This window comes from Danaus plexippus, chromosome 12, assembly GCF_018135715.1.
Source record: "Danaus plexippus chromosome 12, MEX_DaPlex, whole genome shotgun sequence".
Lineage (NCBI taxonomy): Eukaryota > Metazoa > Arthropoda > Insecta > Lepidoptera > Nymphalidae > Danaus > Danaus plexippus.
Window position 1 is genome coordinate 3,597,281 of NC_083545.1, and position 12,993 is coordinate 3,610,273.

The following is a 12,993-nucleotide window of genomic DNA, read 5'->3' on the forward strand; positions in this document are numbered from 1 at the left end:
ACGGAGGTGTCCGCAGGCGGGGCGGCACGTATGGTGCACGCCTCGCTTCATTGTATTGTTTTGGCCGTGTACACCATTGTTTTATGCAATCCAACCGTAATCAATACTATATTTTACTGTGCCTGGCCTGTATTTGTATGAGTGTCGAATCACATTACAGCCCGATACTTATCTAATAGATAAGTACATCGGTGGCTTATTGACAAGTGAAACTCAATCGTCCCATTCATATAGGACGGTGTTTGTGTTTTGTTGTTGAACTATAAATGTGTCGTGATCTCTGAAGAGGAGTGTAGCATGCAAATCAATAATCAAGTGTATGCCCAGAGAGTAGCGAAGAACTCTTGCCGTGCGGTTTATAACACGGTTGCATATTGATTGGTCCAACCGGAATCACTGGAAACAGTCGTCCTGTTAGGTAAGTAAACAAAAGGGTTAAAACCACTGCAATGTCGATACCATTATACTCTATAGTGCACGTAATTGAATTATTGGTATAACATTATTTACTACTACTATATTTTGGTAAGATTATAACAAAATATTTGAAATTTATTCCTATTACTTTTGCATTGCAGTAACGGCCACTTGTAAATAAAACTCAATTGCAATAACTACATGTGAAGATGCCACTTAAACCACTATAATTAATTCCAATTAAAGATTAAAAGACCTCAAGGCAATTAGTTGTATGTACCTTCTATACATTTGATAAACGTATTAATATATTATGTATACGTGATAACTAATATCGTGGTTGCTTCTAGACAGAGTTTTCAAATAAACGTTACCAAAATAGCTTCAAGAACCCACAAGTTTTAAGACCGGCATTTCCCTACCTTCATGATGTTTTTCCTCAATTTTCTTTTCCGGGTCATCTTAACATGACCTCTTTTATTCTGACCTTGTGTTTGAATTTAAATTACATAACACGTTTTGAAATAAACTCGTTTCTATAATTAGAAACGTATAGTAAGTAACAGAGCAGTGTCACAAATAATAAAGAACGATATTTATCTTAATGTGTTTACGATGATGCCAACAAATTTATAACTATGTAGAAACCTTACACTCAATTTTACGAATATTGTGAAGAAATCTTTACTTATCGCTTTCTTAGAATTGAATGTGACAATCGATTCGACTAAATCACGATATTGGAATAACAGAGGCAATCATGGTTATATTTCAATGATTATATTAAAAATGATATGTAGCAATAAATTTCAACCGTCCCAAGACGAATGTCAGATTAAATTTGAAGCTACAATTTCTCAATAAACCAGATTTAGGTTTAGAAAGAAAGAACTGAGGTATGATAAATTGCTGATAATTTTATCGATTATGTATTACTGATTAGATTTGACATAATTATAAATTACATCAATTGAAGTCTGAGGCATGAGAATTGCATTTTATTTATGCCTAATTGCTAGTATAGATATTTTTATTAAAGCTTCAAATCAAAATTCTCGGACTAACAGCTTAGCCTCTGAATAAGACCTCTAACGATGTCTGTATTGTGTTTAACTAAAGCTCGGCGGGTAGTTTTTTTGGTTTATGATTGATGTTCAAATTTTAACAAAGTGATTTATTTTAATAATCACCTGATACTACTTCAGTCTAGCTCTTTCCCTGCCGTCAAATAAACGTAAAAACACTTCCTGGTCCCATTATATGATAAAGCAGTAATTAGAATTATCACATGAAAAACATTCTATTACTGGATATAGGCATCTCACCTATTTCCTAAATTATAAATAAAGAATATCAGAAACAGATATCTTTATTTATTAGGGACCTTTTCAAATCATGGGCCTTCGATGTTTTTGTGCCAGATGTTATGGTGTTGAATATGTGAAATGAATCTGGAAGCCCAGTTGCTAAACACACCTGACTGCAGGAGAACCAGTTTCGCCACCTGGCCGCTGCAGAATCAAGACGAGTATAACGGCTTTGAAATAAATCTCCTTTCACATATTCGTACACTCATATACCTTAAACTATACTTTACACTCGCATTTTATGGACATTTTACAATTGAGAGAATGCTGTAAATACAATATTGATATTTATATATGCGATCACGTGTATGGTGCTATGAAAAGAAAGTGTGATGAAATAAACGGTTTAGTATACGATGTACAATTATAGCTCTTATGATGCAGTGTAATGCACTTTCATACAATCGGGGGGACAAAACCTCGACTATATGCCATTGTCTTCGTCTGAATATGATCGTACTTTCTACAATGATTGGAAACTCGAGGAGACAGCTATGTTCTAATATAATTTGCGAAAGTTTAGAATGACTTTGGATAAATCTGTCAAATCACCAATGATGGGAAATTATATTACACTTTTTACGTGGAAGTAATATGACTTATATAATAAGAACATTATATCTTATCTTCATTGAATATCTGCCAATAAAGCGAGTGACGTGTTAAACTAAAATATATTTTCTTTATCCTTATTAATTTGATTTTCTACCTGGAAATACCCATTAGTATCTTACGTCATATGAAAGAAATTTTATCCCTATACCCGATTTGAGAACAAGAATTCCAAAGTGTCCTATGATTCATGACCATCCCTGCTATTTGATGTCTTTTTTCTTTACACTAATCCTGTAATTCTCGTTATGTTAGTGTCATTTAATATATTTATTAATTAACATCAAAAACTAATTAATCTAATTTATTTCTTGCCAGTATTACTATGTTTTGCGCACGCGCTATGTCCATCAAATTCGTCGGCTGAGGTTATCCGCGGCCTTAATCTGATTTCGTTCAGGTATATTATTTTTAAAATTGTAGGTATGATGCAAACGGTAAAATAGCCGGCATCTTCCGCGAGGCTTTGCAAGGTCTTCCTCTGATAAAGTTTTTGTAATAAGAACCGTCTAATTAATCGATTTGGCATTGCGAAATATTTATGTGCATTACAATTCTAAAGAAATAATTATATATTTTCGTTAACATACAATAAAGACAATCCACTTGAGCTTATTCGTTTTTTTATAATATAGACGTAAATACTTTGAGCAGTAAATGTAAACATTTAAAACATTTACGTGTACATTAACGGTACGGATAAGACACTTAACAAGTAATAAGTTAACACTTGTACGTCATACAATACATTAGGTAGTAATTATATATAACACTATGTCTGCCCTGTGTATTTTTCCAGGGATAGAGTAAAAATTTTACTATTTATCTTCGAAATTTCTTAATATCAATATTCTTGATAATACTTATTGTAATTAAAAGCTAAAGCCACGAATGCTGTACAGAAAACATTATTCTCAAATCAGTTTTATTATTACAGATTATTTTATTGTATTCGAAAGTAAGTTTAATTTCTTATAATTTAAATCTCAATCCACGATCGTGTAAGCCTAGTGTTCTCCGTAATTCAGTTTAGTTAAACCATAACCGAGTGGAGTAAATGGTAAAATTAGACTGTTCCCACGCAGACGTAACCCACGCTCGTGGTCTACATCCTTCTATAGTTAATTCGAATTTACTTATGTGTTATTAAATCTTAAAAGATTTGTAATAAATTTTTTCATAAATAATATTCTTTATTTAAATGACTGCGCCAGTTTTAAAGAATGTATTCCTGTTTGAATCTCTGCTTTGTTAGTGACATGTGGGATTGAAATAAAATTCTTGGTATTAATTATAAAAATATTTGCTGTCCTGACGCTGGTAAGTGGTACGTTCATCCTCATAATAAATCCTTTTTTAGATAGAAGCAGCCTAGACCTTCCCTTGTTCCAAAATATTATGTAAAAATTGTTGCAGTGCTTATTATAAGAAAAAAAGAAGCAGACGGTCCTATTGATAAAATCACATATATATTTATATATTTCTAGCCACTTAACATTTATGACAAGATAGTTCAGCATTGTTAATAATCTGTGCGTCCTTGCCATAGTACTTATTTTTTTTTTTTAATAATTGAAAAAACAACTGTGAATGTACCGCTACCTTAAGAACTCAAATGAATCGTAACTGTATTACTTCTATTGGTCACGTATTGAGACGTTCAGAAACGTGTGGACAGAAAATAATTTCATGTTTAAATTTAATTAACATAAAAAAAACCGTTAAATTTCTACCGATAAATTCGCATATATGGTATAACAAATGTAATAAAAAATTGATGTTTATTGATATTAAGTCTTAAACGGTTGCTGCAAAGTAACACGTACATCACACGTGTAGTAAATCCGAAGAATATTAGTTTTACTTTACATATTATTATGTCATAAACTGTCAGATTGTAAGAAATGAATTTATGAAATTTCTAGCAAGATTTATTTGACAAACAAATTATATAACGCCTGTTTTGTTATGACTAAAGTCTCTAATCCTAGTGTACTCAGATGGGACCGTTTCCATTCGTGAATCATAAATATTTGATCAGCACTTACAAATTTGGTCGTACGAGATCTGTGGCGTCTGAACAGTCATGAGAGATCGAACTGAGAAATACAATTTAAATCTTAAACATATTTTTATATGTATAAAAATAAAATGAAATATTGTTATACACATACTCCTTATAGGCTTAAATCGAATCCGCTGCCAAAATTCAAAAATTTATCTAAGGAGTTGTTATATATTTACACTATATAACCTTTATGCTGAAGAATCTTTTTTTTCTTATAAAGTAACAAGTTAAGAACGTTCTACCCTTATATAAGGTATTTTATTTCTAAAGTAACCAAGCAACCAAGAAATTTCACTTCTTAATATATAATTCAATTTCTCTATTTACTTTCTCATATATAATTCAATTTCTCTAGGATACTGCTTCCATAAATACCTCTGCATAGGAGATTCCTACCATGCAAAAGTCAAGGCTAAATTATGTAATAGTACAATTGTCTTAAATTTACATTTTTAGTCCCGAAGCAACTTTCTATACATTTCTTTATAGAAGAAAACTACTTCCCTTTCGCGTGTCATTCGTTTTTCTGTAACGCAACTTAGCAATTCCGTTAGCAAATAATCTCGCCTACACTCACGCCTACTTATAGAGATATTTTTGTTGTCACTAGAGGATTTTAAACTAAAAATAGCTGTACTAATCACTTCAGATATTGTTAAGTAATAAAATTTTGTAAGCTCTTGTTTGTACGGCAATTACCTAGACTATATTTTACTAGAGATTACTGTGTGTTTATCTTAACGAAATATGTTTTAATATACACCTTTTATAAATAATATTCCGTCGTATTCCGAGTTTATAAAACACGTACCTACTTTAAGAATGAATGAGTAGTAACACTCGAGTCACGTTAATTAGTCTCAATCGCAAGCCTATGCATTACTAACTTGAGATGTCTTGTTATCGTATTAATAAACATACTACAGTCATCTGCTTCCCTGGTACACTGATTAACTGTGGCGTTTAGAAATTAAATTGCTTCACCACATATAAATTTAAATTAAAAGCAATATGTTGTAACTTATTAAGTTTTAATTTCTCATACTTATGCAGGTTACGTTCATGAAATTGATGAGCAAGAAAAAATTATGACGCTATGTCCTTGTTTAACTTATCAGCCTGTCAGTCACGTCTGAGATGGGAGAACCGTGTAATTAATATAAGTTAACTGTGGTTCGGGCATTCAACCGTGGATGCACGTTCGGTACATAATAGTCTTCCAAGTATTGATCCTTTCAATGGCTAATTTAATGATTCTTCGTGTACATAAAGCACAAACTAAACGTATTTTTCGTTCATGTTACATTTCGTTCGAAAATTTATTTCTTTTAATCAGTGAAGCTGACTAAAACAATTCCTTTGCATGCGGTACGGCAAACGAACATTACCTAAAATATGCAAACCCAGCGTAAGGCCTGCAGTTAACGTAAAAGTTAATTAATATTCATAGTCATGCACCTGCGATCGCATATAGACAGAAATGGACAAGACCAGATTATATATCCTTGATTAAATCGTATTTTGTTAATTTATTATTTTATCAAATTAGCTTATAGAAATTTGTTGTAAAAGAAATCAATGACTTTAAGGATCTTCAAGACTGATTATTATCGATCTAAAATAACGAATATTTTAGCTCCTAATATTCCCGTACGTCATTTCGTAACTACTATAATTCCGAATATATGTCCTTGCTTGCTCTTGGCCTACGTTCTATGTAATTGCTACCACAATTAAAATTCCATATTTCTCCAGCTAACCCGTATTAAATGTAATTTCTCAATTCCATACGCCAAATAACATGTCCTCATTAAAATATCCTGGCACTGCGAATCGCCATTTTATTTATTTTTAGCTTATTAATTGCTAATACACAATCTACCTTGAATTATTTGTTTGAACTAACATTGACGTAAGAAACATAACATGCCAAGTATTTTTAAATGGCAGACATAAATGTATAAAACGCTAGTAAACATCATTTTTGTATTAAAGTATCTATATCCTGTATATTCTTGTTCGTAAAATATAAGATAAAATCTCCATTTCATTGGGGTTACAACTTACAACCTTCACAATGGATTAGTGAAAATCCGATAATGGTATTCACGAGGAAAACCGACCACGATCATTTACCCATTCATGTGTCAACGGCTTTAGAATGAGAGGTTATTGATCTAAAAATATGAAAGCTTTCCTCCAACCATTGTCTTAAGCGGCCGAGTTAGGAGACTGTAGTAAGTAGAAACAAGTAGCTGGCAGTACGTGTTCAAGTGGCTCCCAAACTGTAATACTGCTTTGCATTCCGCTCGAACCAAATTGCTTGCAACTATTTTTGGGGCACATGATTGCAAAGCATTGGCTTTATATAAACTGAATGTTTCTCGAACGATCGATTATAAACTGGTAGAGAAGTGAATAGACTTCAACAAAACTAATAGGTACATGACATAAATTTTCATTGCAGTGATCTTCGTAAACAACTTCTACCCACGTATTACAAACTAATAATGAGATAATCATTTTAACCAGAATCGCGTCACTGACAGAAATTTTGTTATAAAAAGTAATAGCTGGCTATTTATAGTTTAATACCTAAAAGCTTCGTCGGAACGTCAAAATACATTTGAGAATGAGACTCATGACATTGAGCTTGTTTAAATCGGGATCGCTGAGGGTAGATATTTATAAATTCCCGCCCACTACTAAATGACAGCACCAAATGTTGCCAGTCTATCTCGGGGCATAAATTCTTAGATTTCGGAATATGCGCTGCGGCATTTACATCACGATATCCCCACGATTTAAGGACCGGGATCTACACATATACTTTCCTTTTGAACTCCCTACGCTATAGTAATCAGCTAACCTCTCTTATAGTTTTTTATTTTTACAGACATTTTTGTTAACTGCTGTTTTATATCATGCACTCCATGTGTACATTCACTGCCTGGATATTATGAAAATAAAATTCAATGCCGATTTGCATATTCATATGGTTTCATTTCGAAAATATTGTAATCTCGAACGTTTATTTCTACACTTTGCTAATAAAACACTGAACTGCTAACGGTTACAATTTCTTACTTCAGAATGTTATGCCAGAAAATTCTTTATGTTCATGTTAATAAAGGTCAGTATTAATTGCAAACAAACATTAAACTGCCGTTTTTGCAGCATCGCGTAATAGCGTGAGATCGTACTGCGTTCCTCGATTCTCTCGTAATCACTGTAAAGATATTAAATCGATGGCACGTGCGAATTATGTAATTAGTCATAGATAACGATTAATATAAAACGGATGTTAAATAAAATATTTATAGAACACACAATAAATAGAGAATAATGTACAATGAGTTACGTAAGAAGATTTCTGCTAGAAACCCTTTGATTTAGAAGGCAAAATATATGTAGGTAATGCTGATAGAAAAGAGTACAATATAATAACAGTATCCAATATATATTTGAATAAAAGGATATACAAAATGCTAAGGCATTTAAGGTAAGTCTTAGTAATTATGATAGGAAATGTATAATTTGCACTTAATTTACATGTGTGAAGCTTATGTCGCTTCCTATTTGGCTTCCAAATGACAAATACACCTTTACTTAATCCGAAAATTTCCTTTAATCCTATGAGGTAGGCCTGAAACACGATTTCATCCCGCCATGACCTACTTTCCGTACCGACCCCACTTGATGTCAATGTTTATCGATTTTCTCGCATACACTGCGGATTTTTATTACAAATTAATGTAATTAATACATATCTATAGACCAGTGTATATACAACATATATTACATAACTGTTTGTTTTTAACATCAAATTACTAGAAAATAGGATGCTTATTACGAATTATCGTCTGATTAAATTTTGTCCGTCAGTCAGTCGAATTTGACTGAACTTTAAACGATGATTTTAAATACATATATATATATCTTCTTAATTTGTATCTATTAATAAGAAAACCTGATGAAAGAAACAACTTATAATTAACTATTACTCCACTTCTTAAACATACTAATGTTTTTTCTAAGTCATCAGAAACTTGTATATAATACATTTACATTTATAACATCAGAACACCATATATAACCTTGAGAATAAAGATAAAATATATTAATTTTACTTGTTTATATACTGAAACTTAATTTACTTTTGCTCTTAAATCACGTACCGAGTATAAAAAAAATATTATTATGTCTCTCAAATGTTTTCGAGGTTTATTATTTGACAGCTGACTTAAAGCGTAAATGTATGTTTTTTTTATCCTCGTATATATAAGATTTGACGAGGCTAATGACTGCCAAGTACTGTCAGGTTTGTTATGTACTGCCAATTCATCATTTCGTAACATTGTACCCTTGTGGTTTATTTTGAACATAAATTTTATTTATATCAGGTCATAAACGTCTATACTAACAATAAGATTATATGCAAATAATCAAAAGTTCACTCATACATGATTATTGCTATTGTTGAAGTTATTATTAAATGTGAATTTTTAAAATGACTGTCGTTTACCTTTACATGTGTCAAAAATTAAAACGCTAGAACTATATGTCATTTTTTGTCAACATGTTTTTATTATTAGACATGTGTATATATTGGTTCGTATTTACATTTTACATTAAAACTTTTTTTGTAATAAAAATTCCATTTATAACATTCAATTTAACGGCGTATCAAGAATTCAATAGAAGCAATTATCTATCAAATGACAAATTAAATTAACTTTTCTGATTGAAGACCACCTATTGTTACGATATTAGAACAACAAGTCAGTTTCTTAACAATTATATAATGGGAATGATGAAAATATTTAATTTTTTAATAAAGTGGTACTTGTAACGCAATAATTGACGGAGTCACACAAACACAAATGGGCATTGTGTGCAAACAATAGATGACGTAATTCTAACCACAAGGGTTTTCTTATACTATAATAAAGTATGATTGAATATTCCCCATATGAAATACGAATAAAATATAGACAATTCAAACTATAACAAGAATATATTAAATTCAATACAAATGATATTTAGCAAATCAGAGAAGATTTTAAAAGAAACCTTTAACATATAAAGATAATATCATTGACCCGAATTATGCAATTATCATTACTTTGATATGAAGTACGTAAATGTTGAAAACGCCATATTGCTATGAAATTATACAAAAAAATGTTCTCAACTTGTAATATCCAACACCATTATACATGCATTCATACGCATATGCGTATATGCGGCATGCCGATCTCATTAGTTACATGAGTGAGCTAAAGTACTAACGAATCCCTAGATATATGACACGGGAAAATATGTCTTATAACCATCGCTTTGATATCATATTCGCATTGAATACTGGTGATGGGTTAAATATTTAAAGAGTTATAACAGCCCCTTCATATCGTTACTCTTGTCCCCGTTTTTATATTTAAAAAAAACTGTTATTTATATTCTCTATATGTTTTGCGAAATGCAAATTGAGCTATATATACATATACGTATCATTAAAACATTACGTAGATATTTATTATAAATACATCAATGAATAAGTATATTTGAAATTAATTAATAATTACACACAATATATATATATATTCTATTTTCCTTTACATTATGTAGGTTCTCTAATACTGCCTCATACCACGCGATGGGTATATGTAGATTATATCGTTTCCGGGCTCCTCACAATGATCGGCGGACCGGAAGGTTGGCACGTGCGGCCGCCATGCAAGAATCACCGCTACTCACCTCCGTATAACGCAGCCAGTCATAAATTTAAGATTAAAAACAGCGATAACAATGAATAATGCAAAATAAGGGAAAACACTTTCGGAAATATGGTTCTCTCTTATATTTATTTCTATTTCGATAAAAGTTTGTACTAATATGTACTCTATTGTCATACTACACCGATTATAATTCTTTACTCGTTAAAGAGAAATGTTTAATGTACCTATTTCTTACAATCATTTATAATTCCATGTTTTTTCATTACAATTTCGTGTCGCATTTGAAACTGCAAAACAAATTTTTGTCGACGATGGCGGATTTTAGAAAAAAAAACATTAAAAAAAAATGAATGCATGTGTGACTTAAACAGTTATGTAATGTCAACGTATATAATATACTAAATAAAACGCATTTTCTACATGATAATATAATCTGGAGTACCCTTGTTATCTTATCACCAGCATGATTGACGTTGTATTGAGATAAGAAAGACTTGTGAAACGCTAAACAATTGTACAGCAATACAAAATGTTCCTCTTGTTTTATTATCACTAATTGTATGCCTACTATAAGTCTATCGAAACTTATATGCCAATAGTTTTATTGTTTTCAACTCAAACACATGATTTGTGATTTACATACACATAATTTTTTTTTTTGGGTTCATTATATTATGCCAGCGAGTATTTAATAATATTAAAAAAAAATCAGCGTCGTACTAATAACGCACTCTCGAAACTAAGATTTTATTTACCGCCAACACACATAAGTTTGTATAAAAATAGTGCGTGCCATGTATGTTATTTTAGCCTCTTTTATTTTTGTTTATGTGAGATCCCTTTGTCTATGGTTCCGTTGACTGCACCCTCATGAATGTTTCATTGTTAAATCACCATAGACTAACGTAATTATTTGCTAGGATTTATGGTACACCGGTTCAGATCTGACCGAGACTTGTACATGTTATAATGACACCATTAATACCAATTACTCTCAATTACTTAATATTGTATAAAGATATTTATTTTAAAATTTGTTTTATTCGTCTGGCCTTAATTAATTCTATACAATGAGGGAAAAAGATTAATTGAATGGAAGTTAATGGGTAATAAAAAATATATGAAGTAATATTATACATTATAATACCTGATTATTAATTATTTTATTATAGTTTAAAGTATTTTTATAAGGTTATTTGATTTTTTTGCACCATTCACTTTAACGCTTATGCTACTTTATTTCTTCTGTTCAATTGCTAAACGAATGGCATTTTATATTTAAAAAAATCCAATTCAGGAATTGGAAAATGTTACAATTTTCATCTTCAGAAGAACCTACCACCTTACGTAATGCCTTATTTATTACATAGTTCTTTATTTTATGAACCTCAATATTAAATCAGAAGTAGCATTATTCGATTACCATAATTAATTTATATATTTTTTTTATTTTAAATAAACAAACCAAAAATCAATCATCTTTAATACATCTACTTTTTTTTGTTAATCCAACGTCTTTGAAATCAAAATTTACTAGTTTCCACAAATATTAAAACATCTGGATTAATAATTGCTACGATTTTATTTCTTATAATCTTATAAGGTACAAACATGAATGTATTTTGATGTTATAAATTTTTGTATGCCTAAGTTTTCCAGGCTTAAATATGGTACAAAGCAAATGCTTCTAGATTGTTCTGCTTTGAACGCATATTTTCTCGTCAAACGAAACAGAAATTCAATTAGCAACGTAGCTGATAGCAGCGCAGACTATAATCTGATAGCAGACTGAATATAACATAATAACGTTCTAAAATGTTCGTATAAAATATATAAATATTGATTCAGTATACATGTCTTAAGAAGAAATCTTTGTTCACCTCGAATAAACAAATCAGATTACAATTTATATTTTTAATTATAAATTCTATATTTAAACAGTAATGTTTTTATGGAGTAATATTTTATTTGTGGCCTGTTGTCAAATGTTTATATAATAAAATATACGTAATATTTTTTTATATTCTACATTTCTCTATATAATCTCCAATCAATCATGAACAGACATATTATGTTTAGAAATATTATCCATGAAATATTAAATTCCATTATATATACTCGTTCAACATAATTTAGGGACTGCTACAATGTTTAATATAAACAAAATAAAATATAAAATTACAATGAAAAAATATATAAACTAATGCTACATACATGACCATATTCTGACTTTTTAATTTTTACATTAAAACCTTAACGGCAACAAAGATTCTCTTTAAAAGTTCATTGATGTCTCACTTAAAACACTTCATTAAGACGCTTCGAATACCAACAACTTTCATATTACGATATCAGAACAATATTTTTATCTTCTGATTAAAGGAAAAAATATCTATGACGTATAGTGAGTGTAACGGAACTGCAGTCTCACCTAAATAAATAAAAAGATCACAAATCTTTTTGCATATACTGTACTTTAAAGATATTCACATTGCAATAAACAAATAACATATTTGAATTTTAAATATCTCTTCATATCAAATGCACTAATATATTGTTTCATATAGGTACGTTGTTCAAAGTCGTTACTTCGATATAAATTGAAATTTAGTTTAGGAACTAAACAAGAATAGTATTGCAACTGAAAGTATGTAAGAACGTTTGTTTTAACAAATATTATACGTATAAACGAAATGATAGTTTCGAAGTACATATGTGATAATTTTTATTTATATATGATTTATCTTTACTACTCAGTTGAAGATCGTAAAATTGATAACAAAACAACAAA

The 12,993-nt window shown here is 30.3% G+C and overlaps 1 protein-coding gene across 2 annotated transcripts in view; it reads left to right on the forward strand.

Moving 5' to 3' along the window:
* The first annotated feature begins 15 nt into the window (after window positions 1-15).
* The window catches only part of LOC116772349 (ADP-ribosylation factor-like protein 4C), a 31,496-nt gene continuing 18,518 nt past the window's right edge, over window positions 16-12,993 (forward strand). The window contains exon 1 of one of the 2 annotated variants that reach the window (XM_032664513.2): window positions 16-418. The gene's annotated coding sequence lies outside the window, so the exon portion shown is untranslated. The remainder of the gene's footprint in view (window positions 419-12,993) is intronic. The other variant, XM_032664512.2, reaches the window with a different exon arrangement.